Source organism: Puma concolor, chromosome C1 (genome assembly GCF_028749965.1).
Source record: "Puma concolor isolate L17-30 chromosome C1, mPumCon1.1.hap2, whole genome shotgun sequence".
NCBI lineage: Eukaryota > Metazoa > Chordata > Mammalia > Carnivora > Felidae > Puma > Puma concolor.
The window spans coordinates 69,512,737-69,533,106 of NC_141674.1; the positions used below are offsets into that span (position 1 = coordinate 69,512,737).

The window sequence follows — 20,370 nt, forward strand, 5'->3', positions numbered from 1 at the left end:
AACAAAAAACAACAACCAAAAAAACCCAGCTATTGAGGAAGAGGATAAGGTTTTGTTAGCTGAGAGCAAAATGAATTATTTGCTTGAGTATTCCCCAAAGAAGAGGAAGGTAGTATTCTAGAAACTGCAATGCATTCTCCTTTGGGGGAAGCAAGATGTTAAAAGGCTTCGCCATCACACTAGAGCAGATAATTAGGCAATTACAACTATTAAATTTGACAGAGCATTAGTTTAAATGCATTACTCACTAGAATTCTGAAGGAAGTAACAAATAGTATAATTTTTAGTGAATACTTTTGATAGCTCATTGAGGACAACATCTTACCAGAGGGTTCAAGGGTGCTAATATATTCTTGAATTTGAAAAATGCACGCATGTGCACACACACACACACACACACACATACACACACGATCCCAGGGGGAAAAAAAAAACTCCCTAGGAAAGCCTAAATCTTCTGAAGTCTTTTCCTCTTTTATATGCAATTATTGCAGTGTGCTTATAGATATTAACCCACCAATCATCAAAAGACCTTTCAGAAGTAGGCAGCAAATATCATTTCAGAATCTCCTACCTTGATTTATAGGTATTAAAATAGAAACAAAAAGAAGTCACCTTGAAAACTACTGGAAAAACCCAGTCTAGGATTTAAGTAACTGACAATTACCAAACATTTGGTAATGCATAATTTAGTGATACCAGAGTCAACTTAGAACACTGTTCTTATCACCTTGCTATAAAATCTTTAAAAGGATTACTCCTGCATTTTTATTTTTTTTATTTTTTTTTTAACGTTTATTTATTTTTTTGGGACAGAGAGAGACAGAGCATGAACGGGGGAGGGGCAGAGAGAGAGGGAGACACAGAATCAGAAACAGGCTCCAGGCTCTGAGCCATCAGCCCAGAGCCCGACACGGGGCTCAAACTCACGGACCGCGAGATCGTGACCTGGCTGAAGTCGGATGCTTAACCGACTGCGCCACCCAGGCGCCCCTACTCCTGCATTTTTAAAAAGCATGAAATATTGCTACACTGAATAATAATTTAATGTAATAATCACATACTGCTTATCACTTACGTTCCGAATTCCACGTTTTACAGGTATCACAAGATCCTGCTGGTATTCATATGAATTATTGCTGCTTAGAATAAAATAAAGAACTTTTAAAACAATAGTGCTGCCCATTGCATCAGAAGTCCCACTTTATGGGGTGCCTGGGTAGCTCAGTGGGTTAAGCAACCGACTCTTGGTTTTGACTCAGGGTGTGATCTCAGGGTTCCTGAGTTCGAGCCTTACATCAGGCTCAATGTTAACAGTGCAGAGCCTGCTTGGGATTCTCTATCTCTTCCTCTCTCTCTGCCCCTCCCACACATGTGCCCTCTCTCTCTCTCTCTCTCTCTCAAAATAAATAAAGTAAAAAACTTAAAAAAAAAAAAAAAAGAAGAAGGTCCACCTTTGTTTCTAAAGATTAGCAGTTACTTAGTGGCATCTTTGGCATACCTGTTTTCATCCACCACTCTCACCACATGGTTATGGAGATGGATAGCCTAGGTCAGTGACAGATAAATGATGGTCACAGTGGATCTTTGCATTAGGGTTAGACCCTTTAGGGATCTTTGCTTTCTGACACTGCTCCTGCTCATATTCAGTAGGGCGCGCTCTTAGGCTAGATTGAGGATTCAAGGGGCTAGGGTCTTGGCTTCCTCACCTTTGTGTTCCCTTAGCATATCAACACACTTAATTCTGGTTAATTCATTGCTGTTTGAAGAAATGGATGAATACAGGATCCTTCCAATAAGCTTTTTCTGACATTCTGCATGGATGAGTTTTGGAATCCTTTTTACATAATTCGATATTGGCTTCTATTGCAGTATTTACAATCTTGCTTTGCAATTTCTAGTTAGAAGTCCGCTGTTTCCACAGTCTGGTAACTGCTAGTTCTGGCCTAGCCACATGCTGTGCTAATGATTATATATTCAGTGCCAATCATATAGCAGATGCTCAGTAAATGTTTGCTGAATGAATAAATGCATGTGTTCCCCCCCACCTCCATCTGCAAATATATACCTCTCAATAAACAGTAACAATAATGCACATGTCCATACATTCAAAACATTTTAATATAATTTAAGATATGGCTGCATCTCAGAGATGTTTGTGATTTTATTTTAATTCTACTTCTCAAATCTGCTACCATATTTTTTCTGTGAGTGGCCCTGTGATTTTTGATTTGAGCATGAGGTTCATATTCTCTGAATTCATCAAGAATTCAGAGTGAATTAGTAGAAAGACAGTGTGGTTTTGAATCTAGGAGACCAATACTCTTGTTTTGGGTTTACTTTGAAGAAATAAATTAACATCTCTGAGCTGAACACCATAATCTCTAAAGTGGTAAGATTAAACTGGGTGATATCTAACTCTAAATATCAATTATTCTAGAACAAATAAATTGAATAAACATTTATTGATTGCCGTGTAATAGAGGGGTACTAAGAGAGAGAGAATGTTCAGAGAGACAGATGGTCCTTGTTGGGATTTATGTATTCTTTAGGGCAATACTGTCTAATAGAACTTTCTATGATGGTGGGATTGCTCTATAACCTGCACTGTCCAACATAACAGACAATAAGCACATGTGACTGTGGAGCACTTGAAAGGTGATTAGTGCAATTGCAGAATTTAATTTTATTTAATTTCAATCAACTTAAAATTACTTTTTATTATTTATTTTTTTAAATATGAAATTTATTGTCAAATTGGTTTCCATACAACACCCAGTGCTCATCCCAACAGGTGCCCTCCTCAACCCTCAGTTTATTCTCAGTTTTTAAGAGTCTCTTATGTTTTGGCTCCCTCCCTCTCTAACCTCTTTTTTTTTTCCCTTCCCCTCCTCCAGGGTCTTCTGCTAAGTTTCTCAGGATCCACATAAGAGTGAAAACATGGTATCTGTCCTTCTCTGTATGGCTTACTTCACTTAGCATAACACTCTCCAGTTCCATCCATGTAGCTACAAAAGGCCATATTTCATTCTTTCTCATTGCCACATAGTACTCCATTGTGTATATAAACCACAATTTCTTTATCCATTCATCAGTTGATGACCATTTAGGCTCTTTCCAAATTTGGCTATTGTTGAAAGTGCTGCTATAAACACTGGGGTACAAGTGCCCCTCTGCATCAGTACTCCTGTATCCCTTGGGTAAATTCCTAGCAGTGCTACTGCTGGGTCATAGGGTGGATCTATTTTTAATTTTTTAAGGAACCTCCACACTGTTTTCCAGAGTGGCTGCACCAGTTTGCATTCCCACCAACAGTGCAAGAGGGTTCCCATTTCTCCACATCCACGCCAGCATCTGTAATCTCCTGATTTGTTCATTTTGGCCACTCTGACTGGAGTGACGTGGTATCTGAGTGTGGTTTTGATTTGTATTTCCCTGATGAGGAGCAACATTGAGCATCTTTTCATGTGCCTGTTGGCCATCCAGATGTCTTCTTTAGAGAAGTGTCTATTCATGTTTTCTGCCCATTTCTTCACTGGGTTATTTATTTTTTGGGTGTGGAGTTTGGTGAGATCTTTATAGATTTTGGATACTACCCCTTTGTTCGATATGTCATTTGCAAATATCTTTTCCCATTCCGTTGGTTGCTTTTTAGTTTTGTTGATTGTTTCCTTTGCTGTGCAGAAGTTTTTATCTTCATGAGGTCCCAATAGTTCATTTTTGCTTTTAATTCCCTTGCCTTTGGGGATGTGTCAAGTAAGAAATTGCTGCGGCTCAGGTCAGAGAGGTTTTTCTCTGCTTTCTCCTCTAGGGTTTTGATGGTTTCCTGTCTCACATTCATGTCCTTTATCCTTTTTGAGTTTATTTTTGTGAATGGTGTGAGAAAGTGGTCTAGTCAATCTTCTGCATGTTGCTGTCCAGTTCTCCCAGCACCATTTGTTAAAGAGACTGTCTTTTTTCCATTGGATATTCTTTCCTGCTTTGTCAAAGATTAGTTGGCTATACTTTTCTGGGTCTACTTCTGGGGTTTCTATTCTATTCCATTGGTCTATGTGTCTGTTTTTGTGCCAATACCATGCTGTCTTAATGGTTACAGCTTTGTAGTAGAGGCTAAAGTCTGGGATTGTGATGCCTCCTGCTTTGGTCTTCTTCTTCAAAATTACTTTGGCTATTCGGGGCCTTTTGTGGTTCCATATGAATTTTAGGATTGCTTGTTCTAGTTTTGAGAAGAATGCTGGTGCAATTTTGATTGGGATTGCATTGAATGTGTAGATAGCTTTGGGTAGTATTGACATTTTGACAATATTTATTCTTCCAATCCATGAGCACAGAATGTGTTTCCATTTCTTTATATCTTCTTCAAGTTCCTTCATAAGCTTTCTATAGTTTTCAGCATACAAATCCTTTACATCTTTGGTTAGGTTTATTCCTAGGTATTTTATGCTTCTTGGTGCAGTTGTGTATGGGATCAGTTTCTTTATTTGTCTTTCTCTTGCTTCATTATTAGGGTATAAGAATGCAACTGATTTCTGTACATTTTGTATCCTGCAACTTTGATGAATTCATGTATCAGTTCTAGCAGACTTTTGGTGGAGTCTGTCGGATTTTCCATGTATAATATCATGTCATCTGCAAAAAGTGAAAGCTTGACTTCATCTTTGCCAATTTGGATGCCTTTGATTTCCTTTTGTTGTCTGATTGCTGATGCTAGAACTTCCAACACTATGTTAAACAACAGCGGTGAGAGTGGACATCCCTGTCGTGTTCCTGATCTCAGGGAAAGAGCTCTCAGTTTTATCCCATTGAGGATGATATTAGCTGTGGGCTTTTCATAAATGGCTTTTATGATGTTTAAGTATGTTCCTTCTATCCCAACTTTCTCGAGGGTTTTTATTAAGAAAGGATGCTGAATTTTGTCAAAGGCTTTTTCTGCATCGAGTGACAGGATCATATGGTTCTTATCTTTTCTTTTATTAATGTGATATATCATGTTGATTGATTTGCGAATGTTGAACCAGCCCTGCATCCCAGGAATGAATCCCACTTGATCATGGTGAATAATTCTTTTTATATGCTGTTGAATTCGATTTGCTAGTTTCTTATTGAGAATTTTTGCATCCATATTCATCAGGGATATTGGCTTGTAGTTCTCTTTTTTTTACTGGGTCTCTGTCTGGTTTAGGAATCAAAGTAATGCTGGCTTCATAGAACGAGTCTGGAAGTTTTCCTCCCTTTCTATTTTTTGGAGTAGCTTGAGAAGGATAGGTATTATCTCTTCTTTAAATGTCTGGTAGAACTCCCCTGGGAAGCCATCTGGTCCTGGACTCTTATTTGTTGGGAGATTTTTGATGACTGATTCAATTTCTTCACTGGTTATGGGTCTGTTCAAGCTTTGTACTTCCTCCTGTTTGAGTTTTGGAAGTGTGTGGGTGTTTAGGAATTTGTCCATTTCTTCCAAGTTGTCCAGTTTGTTGGCATATAATTTTTCATAGTATTCCCTGATAATTGCTTGTATTTCTGAGGGATTGGTTGTAATAATTCCATTTTCATTCATGATTTTATCTATTTGGGTCATCTCCCTTTTCTGTTTGAGAAGCCTGGCTCGAGGTTTATTAATTTTGTTTATTTTTTCAAAAAACCAACTCTTGGTTTCGTTGATCTGCTCTACAGTTTTTTTTCGATTCTATATTGTTTATTTCTGCTCTGATCTTTATTATTTCTCTTCTTCTGCTGGGTTTAGGCTGTCTTTGCTGTTCTGCTTCTATTTCCTCTAGGTGTGCTGTTAGATTTTGTATTTGGGATTTTTCTTGTTTCTTGAGATAGGCCTGGATTGCAATGTATTTTCCTCTCAGGACTGCCTTCGCTGCATCCCAAAACATGTGGATTGTTGTATTTTCATTTTCATTTGTTTCCATATATTTTTAAATTTATTTTCCAATTGCCTGGTTGACGCATTCATTCTTTGGTAGGGTGTTCTTTAACCTCCATGCTTTTGGAGGTTTTCCAGACTTTTTCCTGTGGTTGATTTCAAGCTTGATAGCATTGTGGTCTGAAAGTATGCATGGTATGATTTCAATTTTTGTATACTTATGAAGGGCTGTTTTGTGACCCAGTATATGATCTATCTTGGAGAATGTTCCATGTGCACTTGAGAAGAAAGTATATTCTATTGCTTTGGGATGCAGAGTTCTAAATATATCTGTCAAGTCCATCTGATCCAATGTATCATTCAGGGCCCTTGTTTCTTTATTGACCGTGTGTCTAGATGATCTATCCATTTCTGTAAGTGGAGTGTTAAAGTCCCCTGCAATTACCACATTCTTATCAATAAGGTTGCTTATGTTTGTGAATAATTGTTTTATATATTTGGGGGCTACCGTATTTGGCACATAGACATGTATAATTGTTAGCTCTTCCTGATGGATAGACCCTGTGATTATTATATAATGCCTTTCTTCATCTCTTGTTACAGCCTTTAATTTAAAGTCTAGTTTGTCTGATATAAGTATGGCTACTCCAGCTTTCTTTTGACTTCCAGTGGCATGATAAATAGTTCTCCATCCCCTCAACCTCAATCTGAAGGTGTCCTCAGGTCTAAAATGAGTCTCTTATAGACAGCAAATAGATGGGTCTTGTTTTTTTTTATCCATTCTGATACCCTATGTCTTTTGGTTGGTGTATTTAGTCCATTTACATTCCGTGTTATTATAGAAAGATATGGGTTTAGAGTCATTGTGATGTCCGTAGGTTTCATGCTTGTAGTGATGTCTCTGGTACTTTGTCTCACAGGATCCCCTTAGGATCTCTTGTAGGGCTGGTTTAGTAGTGATGAATTCTTTCAGTTTTTGTTTGTTTGGGAAGACCTTTATCTTTCCTTCTATTCTAAATGCAGACTTGATGGATAAAGAATTCTTGGGTACATATTTTTTCTGTTCATCACATTGAAGATTTCCTGCCATTCCATTCTGGCCTGGGAAGTTTCAGTAGATAGGTCTGCCACTAGTCTTATCAGTCTCCCTTTATATGGTAGAACATGTTTATCCCTAGCTGCTTTCAGAATTTGCTCTTTATCCTTGTATTTTGCCAGTTTCACTATGATAATGTCATGCAGAAGATCGATTGAGGTTATGTCTGAAGGGAGTTCTCTGTGCCTCTTGGATTTCAATGCCTGTTTCATTCCCCAGATCAGGGAAGTTCTCAGCTATGATTTGTTCAAGTACACTTTCAACCCCTTTCTCTCATTCTTCCTCTTCTGGAATTCCTAGTATACAGATATTGCTCCATTTGATTGCATCACTTAGTTCTCTAATTCTCCCCCTCATACTCCTGGATTTTTTTCTCTCTCTTTTCCTCAGCTTCCTCTTTTTCCATAATTTTATCTTCTAATTCACCTATTCTCTCCTCTGCCTCTTCAATCCGAGCTGTGGTCACCTCCATTTCATTTTGCACCTCATTTGTAGTATTTTTAGCTCCTCCTGACTGTTTCTTAGTCCCTTGATCTCTGTAGCAATAGGTTCTCTGCTGTCCTCTATACTTTTTTCAAGCCCAGCAAGTAATTTTATGACTATTATTCTAAATTCTTGTTCCATATATTGCTTAAATCATTTTTGATCAATTCGTTAGCTGTCGCTACTTCCTGGAGTTTCTTTTGAGGAGAATTCTTCCATTTCGTCATTTTCGATAGTCCCTGGGGTGGCAGGGAACTGCAGGGCACTTCCCTTGTGCTATCTGGAGTAACTTGTGTTGGTGGGTGGGGCTGCAGTCAGACCTGTTGTCTGTCCCGAGCCCACTGCTGGGGCAACAGTCAGACTGGTGTGTACCTTATCTTCCCCCCTCCCAGGTGCAAGGTTCACTGTGGATTGGTGTGGTCCCTGTTTGGGCTACTTGCACACTGCCAGGCTTGTGGTGCTGCTTTGATGAGATCTGGTGTATTAGCCAGGGTGGATCCACAAGGTGCACAGGGGTGGGAGGGGCAGTCTTAGCTCGCTTTGCCATTAGTGGTCCCCTGTGGGAGGGGCCCTGCAGCACTGGGGGGGAGGCAGGTAGACCTGTTGGAGGGATGGATCCATAGAAGCACAGCGTTGGGTGTTTGCACGGTGCAAGCAAGTTCGGTGACAGAAACTGGTTCCCTTTGGGATTTCGGCTGGGGAATGGGAGAGGGAGATGGTGCTTCCCAGCGCCTTTGTTCCTTGTGGAGCTGAGCCCTGTCTTCCCAGGCTCAACACCTCTCCCTCCCGGTGTCCTCTTGCCCTCCCACTCTCTGAGCAGAGCTTTTGACTTTTAACATTACAGATGTTAAATCCTACTGGCTGTCAGAACTCACGGAGTCCGGTCCCTCCACTTTTGCAAGTCTGACTCAGGGGCTCTGCCTTGCTGGGCGGGCTGGCTGCCCCTCCACCACCCCGGCTCCCTCCTGCCAGTCCGTGTAGTGCCCACCACCTCTCCGCCCTTCTTACCCTCTTCCGTGGGCCTCTCGTCTATGTATGGCTCCAGAGAGTCCGTTCTGCTAGTCTTCTGGCAGTTGTCTGGGTTATTTAGGCAGATGTGGGTGGAATCTAAGTGATCAGCAGGACGAGGTGAGCCCAGCGTCCTCCTACACCGCCATCTTCTCTCCAATCAACTTGAATTTATAAGCCACATGCAACTATATTGGACAGTGCAGGTATAGACAGACAGCTATGTGAAAAAATAACGTGACTGTAGTAAATTTAAAAGCAAAAGTACAATAGAGGACAAAAGATTAAATTCAAAGAAATTTCTTTGTGTTTTAAAAAAGTATATCAAACTTGGCTGACTCAGTCAGTAGAGAATATGACTCCTGATCTTGGGGTTGTAAGTTCAAGCCCCACATTGGGCATAGAGATTCCTTAAAAAAAAAACTAGTTAAAAGTAAAAAAGCATATCAAACATAAAGAAAATGGATTTTAAAAATTACATAATATACATGGAGATTAGTTGAGTACTCAAGTGTTTGTGTAAATATCTTTTTAGTATTGTAGAAATGACCTTAGGTAAGGAATTTTTTCAGAACATCTAAATATGTTTATAACACAGATTTTTAGCTAAGAATTAGAAAATACTGAGGAGCAGAGCAAACATAATCATGTTTTGTATAATCGGTTTATGGGATTCAAAATGACTATTATGATCCCATATAACCGTAATGAGTACAGGGATGAAAACAATCATAGAGGCCAGAATCAAAATTAATGTACAATATAGGCCCTGGCTTGAGAAAATGACAGGGGAAAATGATTGTACAAGTGTATTAATTTATTAAAATTCTCACTATAAAATATTTTGGTAAAAATAGAGTCATAAAATCTGTTTAGAAACATTTAAGAAAGAGAAAGTGACTATAGTCACAGCATGGATTCCAGATCAACCAAGTTATTTGGCAGGTCATAATGAAAATTAAACCATGTTTGGAATAGTATGCTAGGTACATGTCTGATCACTATATTATTCTCTTGAATGAACATTACTGAAATTACAGAGGTAGGATGGAACGCAACCAAACAAACTTAAAATTTTAAAGGACAGAGCATTATTCATGAGGAATAATTATCCATCTTAGCAAATGTGGCCTTGAAAAAGATGACTAAGGGGTGAACCCCAAGAGGTTTATTGGTAACAGCAAGGAAAGGCTGGATTGATAATGACCTGAAATTGAAAAGGAAGAAATATAAATTAGGAAACACTTTCTGATTGAAAGAGTCAATCAGACAAAACAACAACAACAACAAAAACATACAACTTGCTAAGGAAGATAGTGTCAATACTAGTGACATCAAAAATTGGTTCAATGATAAATTTAGCTCTTGGTAAAACTTTATGAAAGAAATATTGGTAACAGTAAATTGAATGTACACAGGATATAGTGTATATATTAAAAGAATAAAATTTTAGTTTAGTTCTGTCCTAAGCATCTGGAGGGAAAATGCAGAGAAAGTATAATATAGTAGAAGGGGCATTGACATTGGAGATGGGAAGATGTATTTGAATTCGCATTCTGCCACTGCTAACTCAAGTTGAGTCAAATTGCTTTACCTCTCTGAATCTGAGTTTCCAAAGCTGCACCAAGTTTAATGAGACCTACTTAAGAGAGTTGTTTTCATGTTTAATGAAATAATGTGTGGAAAATGCCTAGCATTATACCTAGGTATTCTTGTGTTCCTTATAAACAAGGGCCTCAATTCAGTCAACTGTAATATACATGTATACACCAGTCAGAACAATTCCTTCTAATATTTATTGAGCATTACCCCACGAGAGGCATTCTCCTAGGTACCAGCTGTATAAATAGAGGAAGGAAGCTGTGTTCATTGCCCTCAAGGAATCACAGCCTAATCAGGAAAATAGACTCATAAATAACAGTTACATAAGTCAAATCATGAGAAGGGTTCTAAACAGCCTTGAACAAGTGCTTTGGGAAAAGAGAAAGGCAAGATTGGAAGAGGATGAGCAGGATAACAATCCATACAAAATCAGATAAACTATTTGATCTTGGCATAAGTGTGTCCTGTCACTTCATTAGTTTTAAGAGTTCATTCATTTATTTCTTTAACAAATATTCATTTAGCACCTACAGTATTCCAGGCTCTGGAACACAATGATGAAGGAGGTGCAGTAGTGCCTGCCCTCACTGGAAACATAATCTGGTCTAAAATGAATTGGAGAGCCATGCCACCCTTCATTACAAGATTGTCAATAGGGGATATATGGAAGCAGGAGTAAATTTCATCACATGGCTCCCATGTCTTACAATATTTCGATTAAAAGAAGCCCCAAGGGCAAATCAGAAGGGTAAAAACTTCCATCAAAAGTAGTATGTAGACTGAAGGGTGTATATGTGGAAAGGGATGGGGTCAGTCCTCATTGGTTTAGTGAAAGAGTAGAATGAATTCCATGCATAAGGGAGAATATTTGGCTTTAAAATGAGGATTAATCTCAGGTTTCTCTTAACACAAGGGGACAGAGGCAGCCTTTTCTCTCATCCATTGCCCTTCTGGTATAGGACTAATCTTTTTAAACCTCAATGCCAAATAAATGTTTGTTTACTAAATTAATAAATACATGAACATCTTTAAATTATGAGGCTTAAATTTTTATTCTAAAATATACATTGTTGGTAATTTCTATATTAATAATTGTTCTTTTTGTTGAGGCTGACATTTTAGTTGCCCTCCTCAAAGATCTGGTATTTATGAGGAAATTCAGAGTCATATTACTGCAAAAAGTAACTAAATATTGAGCTTACATTATATTTCTCCTTTCTCCAGACACCCTCTTAACCTGTTCCACATCCTGACCGAAACATTTATGTCAAAAGATGGTATTTCATGAACATGAGGAAATGCTTTTTTTTTTTTAAATGCTTTGCCATTTGAAATTTGAATGCCCTTCTTTGTCTTTTTGCCCAGAAAGCCATAAAAAGCAGGTAGTGCTAACAGCCATTAGAATTACCTGGTGCAGTTAAGGCCATATAAGCACTTAGCCAGATTTATTTGAAAATGGTTGCATTTAACAAACCACCCAAATATGAGTTAAATGATCTATGGACAAAAATTGTAGAACAGTCTAATAAATTTCTGGTGCTTAAAAATATATTGGTAGCAGATAAGAAGAATGCTATCACACTCAACAAAAATGATCAAGGGGGTTGACTTTATATTTAAAGAGAACCAGAAATCAGATCCAAAAATACTAACATTTAGGTATGTTCCTGATACTGGGTGTGTGAGTTGAAAATAATGTAGCTTTTTTTTTAATTGCTAATCGATTTACTAGGTAGCCTCCATAATCTAGATTAAATTTTCCCTTGTTTCTAGGAGAGTCAACACAAATTCTTAGAATTTTCTGCAGCACAGGGCTATAGTACTTACCTTTTCTCTTTCTCTCTATCCCTCTCTCTGTCTCTGTCTCTGTCTCTGTCTCTCTCTCTCTCTCTCTCTCACACACACACACACACACACACACACACACACACACACACAGTTTCTAACTTTAGAATGAAGTTAATGAATTAACTTCAGAATGAAGTTAGGAGTTTTGCCTGTCTTTTTGGTCCCCTTAGAGGAAGAGAATAAGATTTGAACTCAGCTTTGGTTTACTTAGCTTAAGACTGTCTGATGAGAATGCAAAACAAATTTTAAACCCTTTGTGATTTGTTTGGTATCATTTGTTCAATACTTTTGGAAAGACAACCACAGATAACACTATGGGAGACAACAAGGACTAGATGTATTAACAATAACTCTAGGTTTATAATGTCTTTCTCTTCTGACTGTGATTAGCTGTCAGAATCTCTTCAGAATCTCTCTTAAAACAATGAAACTTCAGGGATAATTTAATATCCCAAGTTCAAAATGTGCTTAAATAACGAATGGTTTACAATGAGTTTGAGGCACAATAAAAATTTTGTGTTTTAGAGACCCAGGTCATGCTTTTGCCGATAGACTGTCTCTCTGGGTGAGTCACTGAACTCTGATTCTTTTGTTGTCCATCTGTCACCAAGTGAATGACCTGCCTTTTTCCTTGGCAAAGGAATAAATAAACATTTCCTAGGTTTTTCAAATGCCAATTCGATCCAAATGTTGAATGCAACTGAAAACAAATGCCGTAAGACAAAAGAGGAAGGCTTTGTGGTTATGACAGCTGGAAAATACAAAACACTGGAATACTGTTTGTCCCACACACAGTGTTAAATATTGTAGCTGATTTTCATTCATTGAATAGATGCTTTTGGGGGACGTTGTGTAAACAAAACCAATTTTAATGTTTTAAAATCAGTGAGGATTTTTCTGCATTAAAATTGCTAACAGATCATCGGTAAGTAGAGTGTTGACTTGATCTCTTTTACCTACAGTGGTGATAAGTTTGCTCTGAACCAATAAACTATCTATACAGTCTCAACTGATCCCTATTGTGATTGAAATGTTTCTGAGACAGCTGGCCAGGATTATTGGAGGCATAATATGTGACTGAAGAACAGATGTCTTCTTCGTTTGAAGTTAACCAGTCTGTTTAGGACTCAACCTTTGACCTTATGCTTAAGAGTACACAGAACTAGTCAAATTAACTGGTCCCATTTCCCCCCTCTCATAGCCACCAGGGAATATGCTTAAAGAAAGAATAGGATATAACAGGTGTTGTGATCTCTACTAAGGGACCATTGATTATCTCAAGTTCACTTTTCCTAAGTTGCAAGAACATAAAATCTAGTGAAATATTCTAGTACTGGGACATCATTTATCTTGCATTGTAGTTTGGCTAGATAGGATTATTGTCTTTTAAATTTTCTATAACTGGGTGATAAATTGCCGTAATTTGATCTGTCTCCTATAATTTTAGATATCATTCTGTTAGACAAATAAAATTAAAATGGCAAAAGCCCTTAATATAACCATGGGATATTAAGATGTTTTCCCTATGAGGAAATGAAGCCCACCCCCACTGAAATGCAAGAGGAGGAAAGAGCCTTTGTCCTAATTCTGAGCTAGGGTAAGAGGTGATAAGAAAACTTGATATGGCCCAATGACACAAGTTTTATTTTCTGATTTTAGATTTCTTATTAGATGTTCCCTCTTAAGAGTGAGATTGTGAAAGGAGAAGTTAAGTACCTTACCATATGCTGCAGATTGAGTACTTGTCTCCCCCAATTCATATTTTGTGATGGTATTTGGAGGTGGGGTTTTTGGGAGGGTGGAACCGTCATGAGTGAGGCTAGTGCTCTTATAAAAGAGACCCTAGAGAGCTCCTTTACTTTTCTGCCTTGTGAGGGTACAGCAAAAAGACAACTGTCTAACAACCAGGATGCAAGCATTCAGCAGACACCGAATCGGCTGCTGTCTTGGTTGTAGACTGCCCAGCCTCTAGAACTGTTTGTCGTTTAAGCCACCCAGTCTAAGGTATTTTCATTATAGCAGCCTAAATGGGCTAAGATACTTTATTTCCCTGGAGGCTGACATGGTCTAGAGTTATTCATGTTTCTATCTCTGAGACAGTCATCCAGGTATCATAGTATTCCTGCCTTTATATAAGTTAGTTTATAAAGATCAGGCTGGCAAAGAGGTGTTATGACAGACGGTACTTTGAAAACAAAGTCTTCACTCTGATAGCCCTTCTCAAGTACATTCAATGAAGGTCAGATGAGGATAAAAAACTAACTCTTGACAATACTGATATCTTTCACTTAAGGGTCTTCTGTTTGATCTGCAGCAAGAAGAAAACACTGCTCCTCTACTACATGATGCACTTGGTAAGTAAATGATCCAAAAATGTATTCTAGGATGGATTCATTCATCTACTCTATTTCTGAGTATTTTTGGCCAAAAAGTACGCAACTTTATTAGTTACAGCATCTATTCAACTTTAATGAGAAAAAAACCTATAATCAATATTGGATATTACTTCTGCTGACATTATACAAACCATATGTTTCATTTTACTTAAAAGTTAATAGTTTAATATGAAAGCCAATGTATGTTTTTCTATTTACATTTGAATACAAATAAGTACTTCCTTTGTAAATGTGTGTTATCTAGACTTTCAATGTCTTTAACTTCCTTAGGATCCTATCATCTACTTCAAGGTAATATTAATCCCAGGCATTTCCATTCACGTGAAATAACCATAGAGGTTCATACTTCTCAATGTTTTTATCCCACTTATTGATAAGACATACTGAAATTCTACTTAATTGTCTTCACCATCTCAGATTCCAAAGTTTGAGAGAATAATTTCTCAAACTTATAATTAGCTAGTGTGAAAAAACAAAAAAAAAATTATTTATCATGTATATCTTCATCAAAGACTAAGCTTGTAAATGTAATAATCAATAAGTATTATTTAGTAAAAAGATAAAATAAAGAAAAAGAAAATTTAAAACTTCAGTATTATTGAAGCCATCATTCTTCATTAGTGTTACATAACATTATAAACTTTGAAAGTTTATATTCTTTTGAAGAAAGGTACGTAAAACTTTTTTTTACAAATAAGAAAAATAGGGGCACCTGGGTGGCTCAGTTGGTTAAGCATCTGACTTTGGTTCAGGTTATGATCTTGAGGTGAGTGAGCTCAAGCCCTTTGTCAGGCTGTCTGCTGCCAGCGCAGGTTTGCTTTTGATCCTCTGTCCGTCTCTCTCTGCCCTTCCTGCTTGTGTGTGTTCTCTCTCTCTCTCACAAAAAGAAACATTAAAAAAAAAAAAAAAAAAAAAAGAAAGACATGAAAGTAAACTTAAGCATTTCTATGAGAGGCACTGAATGGAATCAATGACCAAAAGTTAGGCAAAAGAAAAAAAAAAAGAAAAGAAAGAAAGAAAAAAAGAATTAAGGGGCGCCCGGGCGGCTCAGTGGATTAAGTGTCTGACTTCAGCTCAGCTCATGATCTCACAATTTGTGGGTTCAAGACCTGCATCAGGCTCTGTGCTGACAGCTCAGAGGAGCTTGCTTCGGATTCTGTGTCTCCCTCTCTCTCTCTTTGCCCCTCTCCTGCTCACACACACTCTCTCTCTCTCAAAAATATATAAACACTAAGAAAATATTTAAAAAATTCAAGTTTAGCTTTGATAATTTCTAAATATGTAAAATTGAATAACTTACTTAAAGTCTATAAATTTTAGTAATATTTTCTCCCCAATAGTTTTATTATAAAGATGTAATACAACCATATATGTAAAATGCATAATGGGATCTTTGTTCTCATCACCATTATCACTTCTGCCAACTTTCATATAGGTGCTCCTTTCATTTAAGTGTGCTCTTAATAGGCGTAACCTATCCCTCTATAAATGGTTGATTTTGGAGGCTATGATTAGTTTACCAAAATACACAATTAGAAATATTGATATGTAGAATGAATGTAGAAAAATCTCATAGATATAGAAAATGTTAAAAAAAAACCCACGGAAGCGTTTTCTGAAAATGTGGCTCCATTCACACTTTTTCAGTGTTGGAGACTCTGCTAAGCATTGTAACCTATATAGAGCTACAAATCTCTGTGTGTGTGTGTGTGTGTGTTTGTGTGTGTGTGTGTAAGTAGAAGGAGAAAGAAAGGAAGGAGATTGGAGAATAAAGAATGATCTCTCTAACCCTCTCTATCTCACCTTTATTTTCCCATGGGAAATTAGGCCAAATAGAGAAAAACAAGCTTAGATAAAAGCCAAAAGGCCAGTATATTACTAATTAGGTAAATAAACAGTGTGCTATAAAACCTTTTTAATTTGTTACCAGGATCATTTAGAATAGCATGAAATTTGAAATAAGTGCTATTCCCTAGCCTATTAGATAAGATTTCCCCATTAAAATTAGTCATTTAATCCAAAATAAAAAAATATATATAATTTGAGGTGGAAATTGGGTCCCAGGGGTACTTTAGGTTGCTAAATTGGTTAGATAACTTGAAGTGAATGTCACTAAATAGCCACAAGTAAGCCATAAGTGAAAGAATGATCCGTGAACTACTCTGATTACTTGTCAACAGCAGAAGAGGGAGCAGCTTAGACTATAAAGGATGTAACCTTTGCAGATGACTTCCTCATATTGACAAGTAATCTGGACAATTTATTGCTTTTCTTTGAAGGTTCATACATGCAGAGCTGTCGTATAGGTTTAATGAGATACAGACATCTGATATTCAAACCCCTTTTGCTCAGAATTGCCCTTCTATTCTAATTAACTAGGTTTTATGGTATTTTTATTTGTTTTCTAGTCTCCTTTTTGGCCTTAATTAAAAGAGACAGTATGATAAAATGGCTGTTTCCTTTCTGCAACACATTCGGTGATGTTTGCAAGTTTAACTCAAGCTTCTGGATAAGAGCATGGCACATGGGTTGGAACATGCGTTACGTTCCAGATATCAAAGTTAGCTTTAGTTTGACTTTGTGAGATTCTAAAAGCAGCTGTGCTTTGTTGCACTTGCTTAGATCCCAACAGTGATTTAGTTCTGAGGATTATATATTTGTCTCTTATGTGTCAAAAGTCCTATCCCTTGTGACTTTACAACTCTGTTTTTGTATTTAATGTAAAAGCATGATAGCTTCGCATTGATGATTGTCAGCAGTTGCTATTTATCATCTGTCAAAATTTTTCTCATGGGAAGGCAGAAAATCAAATGGATTATGGCTGTTTTTTTAGTTGCTTCAAGGAATCTTGCATGACACAAGGCAGAGAAAAAAAAAAAAAGAATGGTAAAATGACTCCTTGACAAGTAACTTAGCATTCAGATAAATCTGTGATTTTATGCACATAACAGAACTGTCATTCACCCTGACAAAATAGCATATTTTAAAGTGTTATGTCAATTTGCTTGTTTGACCTCTAGGTTGCTTTACCACCTGGCCTGGTAGTTACATAGTTTTGCAGTTACTTGTTTCTAGTGAAACAATAAACTAAGCTGGTTTGATGGCACCTCTGAAGAGTGTGAATGGGATCCAGTTATTGGATTATTCTCCTTTCAGATTTTCCATCTGATTGATGAGATTATCATCAAATTCTGGTGACTTGTCAAAATTGGGGAAGTCAATCTCATTGAAGAGAGATGAGTGGAATTTTAGCAATTCATTTTTATTGAACTAAAATGGGCTGCGTTTGGAGATATAAATTATGACGTTGGAAGTCAGTGATTACATCTGGAGGAAGTCAATGGAATCCGCTACTAGAAATTTTGGAGTAATAAACATGCCACCCTTATAGAGCCATATAAAAATGCTAATTGTGTCTTAGGAATTATCATGTTGGCCAATAGATAGGGAATTTATAGGACTACCAGATTCTCATGAAGTATCTGTTGTTAACTTTGAATTTCACTGTAGATGTAAATATAGAGGTATGTTCTAGCCCAGAGTTTTTCAATCTCAAATAATGGTATTTGGGCTGAAAAACTCTATGTGGTCTGTCTTGTGCATTATAAAATGTTTAGCGATAGCCCTGACCTCTTCCCACTAGATGTCTTCCCACTAGAACCACTCATTCATTCTAACAGGGCTTTAAATAAAGTTTTTCTTGTCCTATAATCACAGCCAACACACTAAACAGATAAAAGACTTCAACTACTCTAATTCTAAGTTCAAGGAATTACCATGAATTAGGCAAACTATTGCTCTGAGGGCTTAAGAGAGGTCAGCTTCAAACTACTGCAAACTCCTACCCCCAACAACCACTGCTCTACTAACCAACATTAACAGAAAACAGGGAGAATTTTCTTTTTTTAGGAATTTAGTGTTTATGGGAAAATGCTAGACCTTCTCTTCTAGGAGAAGCAAAGATTGCTTTATCCTCCCTTAAGATAAAGGGAAGTTTTTCAAGAGAATAATTCCTAAATATCGAGTGTGGTAGCATATTTAAATACTGTTCATCTCTTTTCAGGGACCAGATATCCTTAAGAGAAGGAAAGAGTCACTGAACAAAAATTATTAATGTATTAGAGTTCCAAAAAATGTCTTCTTTCTTTATATGCTAAAGAGAGTTCTGGCCTTTGCACTCTTAGTTTGTTGCCCTCTTTCCAAAGAAGATTATGCTCTTGCCAGATGGTTTGCTAGGTTTTTGTAATGCAAAATCAGTATAAGGAGAGGAAAACAGAATTTGGGAAATAGCAGATTAAGGAGAGAGGGGGAGTAGAGGGACAATATCCAGATGGCATATGTGTCCTCTGTAATGTAGAGATACAGCTTGGAAAGATTTTTCTTCTTAGAAAAATTAACATTAAAAAAGAGACAAAGTGAAAAAAAATGAGAGAAAGAGTGACCGCATTGAAAGAATTCATCAATAGCTGATTCAAGATCGTTTTTCATGTCCAGAGTTAAATGCCCAATGATGCCTAATTCAGAAGACTATAAGATATAGCTACTGAATAAATGTAATATGGTCCTAAACGTAGCAGACACATATCACACAGCAACCTCTAAATGGAGAGAAAGTGTAGTAGACCTCAGATTTATCAACATAATTTTTTCTTTAAAATTTTTTTTAATGTTTATTTATTTTTGAGAAAGACAGAGACAAGCAGGGGAAGGTCAGAGAAAGAGGGAGACATAGAATCCGGAACAGGCTCCAGGATCCAAATGGTCAACACAGAGCCTGACACAGGGCCCGAATCCACAAACCATGAGATCATGACCTGAGCGAAAGTCGGACACTTAGCTGACTGAGCCACCCAGGTGCCCCTCAATATAATTCTTTCTTAATAGAGAGCAAAATATTAGACAGTTGCTGAAGCATCATCCCTGATAGGATTCTCATCAGTTGGAAAAACAATTTGAACTTGGGGACAAAGCATTATTAATGGGTTGTTGCAGAAATGATTTTTCTAAGAGCTTCTTCCTTAGATGTTGGAGAAAGGAAGGAGGGATAGGGGAAGAGGAGGTCTCCTTGCCTACCTGGCCATATGTAGTCATGGAGTGGTATCCCTTAAATGGATGCAGAATGAATGATCATCAATGAGCATCAAAGGCTGCTGAAGTGTTGGTTTCACCCTGACTCCCTCTATCATTACATTACAGGCTTCTAAACCCCAAGCTAACCAGACTATCCTATATCCTCTATCTGCTCCATTCACCTGTATATCCCTTCTTGTGGAGCCATGGAAAACCGTGGAGCAAGGCAAGGTGGGGATTACCTCCATCTTTTTCAAGACACACATTATTGTGATATCTTTAAGTACTGTTGACCTTCCAGCTATAGATAACCCCACACGAAAATTGTACAGTTTTGATATTCAAAAGTACCCCCAAATCTCAGAAAATACATAAAAGGTGTATTTTTGTTTGTTTTGTTTTTTTTTCTCCTCCATGATAAAGGAGGGAACTGAAAAGGGCAATGTGGCAAAATGTCTAAGTTTCCAGAATGCTCTGTCAGAACATAGCAACATATTCTGCTCCACTGAGATGGAATTAAGGGTGTTGCAGCTCAACAAACATGGAGTTGAGGAATGAAACAGTCTCCATGACTCCAGACACACTCTATTTCTAGTCTGTTACTCATTTGCCATCTTTTTCTATTGGGAACTTGCATATTGCCTCTTGTGTCTTTCTGCGCTCACTGTGGCTCAGGCCATCACTGTTGATTTTCACAGGCTTGAGAGTAGGGAATTAGTGCCTCAAATGCTTACCTCCAGTAATGATAACATTTCTTGAATATTTACTGTGTGTAGGCTGTTTAAATTTTGTGTGTATGTGTGTGAGCTTTTAAGTATAACAGGCTTATACATAAGTAGATGAAACATGTACAGCTGTAGGAGTTGTTACAAAATGAACATACCCAGGTTAACCATTACCCTGACCATGCTCCTTCTCTACCACTAATACATAGCTACTCTCCCCATCCCCAAATATAACTTGTATTCTGACTTCAAATACCATATATTAACTCTGGC

General features: G+C 37.5%; 1 long non-coding RNA gene across 1 annotated transcript in view; it reads left to right on the top strand.

The window, feature by feature from the left end:
- Positions 1 to 19,620, top strand: part of LOC147578121 (uncharacterized) — a 213,282-nt gene extending 193,662 nt beyond the window's left edge. The window contains exons 2-3 of the long non-coding RNA XR_015254206.1: positions 14,200 to 14,260; positions 19,499 to 19,620. This is a non-coding gene — a long non-coding RNA (uncharacterized LOC147578121). The remainder of the gene's footprint in view (positions 1 to 14,199; positions 14,261 to 19,498) is intronic.
- Positions 19,621 to 20,370: the final 750 nt, after the last annotated feature.